The sequence below is a fragment of the Zingiber officinale genome, chromosome 11A, assembly GCF_018446385.1.
Source record: "Zingiber officinale cultivar Zhangliang chromosome 11A, Zo_v1.1, whole genome shotgun sequence".
NCBI lineage: Eukaryota > Viridiplantae > Streptophyta > Magnoliopsida > Zingiberales > Zingiberaceae > Zingiber > Zingiber officinale.
Window position 1 is genome coordinate 25,181,828 of NC_056006.1, and position 919 is coordinate 25,182,746.

The window sequence follows — 919 nt, forward strand, 5'->3', positions numbered from 1 at the left end:
CTCTTATTTGGGAAAGGGCTTCCGAACCTTACTACCTGTGCTCACTCCCATCCCACCCCCGCGAAGATATCGTTGCCTCAAGCTCTTAGTGCTTATGTGAGCTTTGTGGTTTTGGAGCCCGATCCTACTTCGACTGGGATTATGTTTCTGGGAAGTTGAAAAAAACCGCACCAAGAATCAACAACCGCAGTGGATTTCCCAATCCACTGCGGTTGTTGATTCTTGGTGTGGTTTTTTTCAAGTCCCTTGATTCATTTTGATTGATGGTCCTTGGCCTTGTTTTAATTACTTAGCTCTGCAATTTTCCTTTTGGTATACTGTTATTAGGGGATTTGCCCGGTTTGTAAATGTTGGGGATGAAAGGGGAGAGACGCCTCTACATCTTGCAGCACGGCGAAGATGGACTGAGTGTGTCCGTGTACTCTTAGACCATGGGGCTCTTGTTTCTTCTTCCACTAGGGAATATGGGTATTTTGACTGATTTATATACTCGATCATTTGCCATTATGTTTATGTGTCAATTTTCTGTTTTGAGATCGAAATCCATATTTTTCAGTCATTCTGGGAGCACTCCTCTACATTTGGCAGCTCACGGAGGAAGTTTGGATTGTGTTCGCACATTGCTTGCATGGGGAGCCGATCAGCTCCAGAGGGATTCATCTGGGTGGGCATATTTCATCTTTTCAAATTGCCTATACTTTTGGAGAAATTGGAACTGCTAGCTTTACAATTGAAATCTTGAACAAACACACAGTGTAGATTCTTTGTTAGTTGGCCTTTTGGTGATTATCTTCCAACAACCATGAAATCTCTTTTTAGGAATTTTTTAGGCAGCATTTAGCCTTTTTATATTTTGGCTGTCTTTTGTTAGTTGAGATGAATTATAATGAATCAAAATTTTCCATACATTAGGAGAGTC

The 919-nt window shown here is 41.3% G+C and overlaps 1 long non-coding RNA gene across 1 annotated transcript; it reads left to right on the plus strand.

Moving 5' to 3' along the window:
* The first annotated feature begins 200 nt into the window (after nt 1-200).
* On the plus strand, nt 201-626 carry LOC122030879. The gene is made up of 3 exons (XR_006125643.1): nt 201-225; nt 328-468; nt 557-626. It is a non-coding gene; the product is annotated as an uncharacterized LOC122030879 (long non-coding RNA).
* The last annotated feature ends 293 nt before the right edge of the window (nt 627-919 follow it).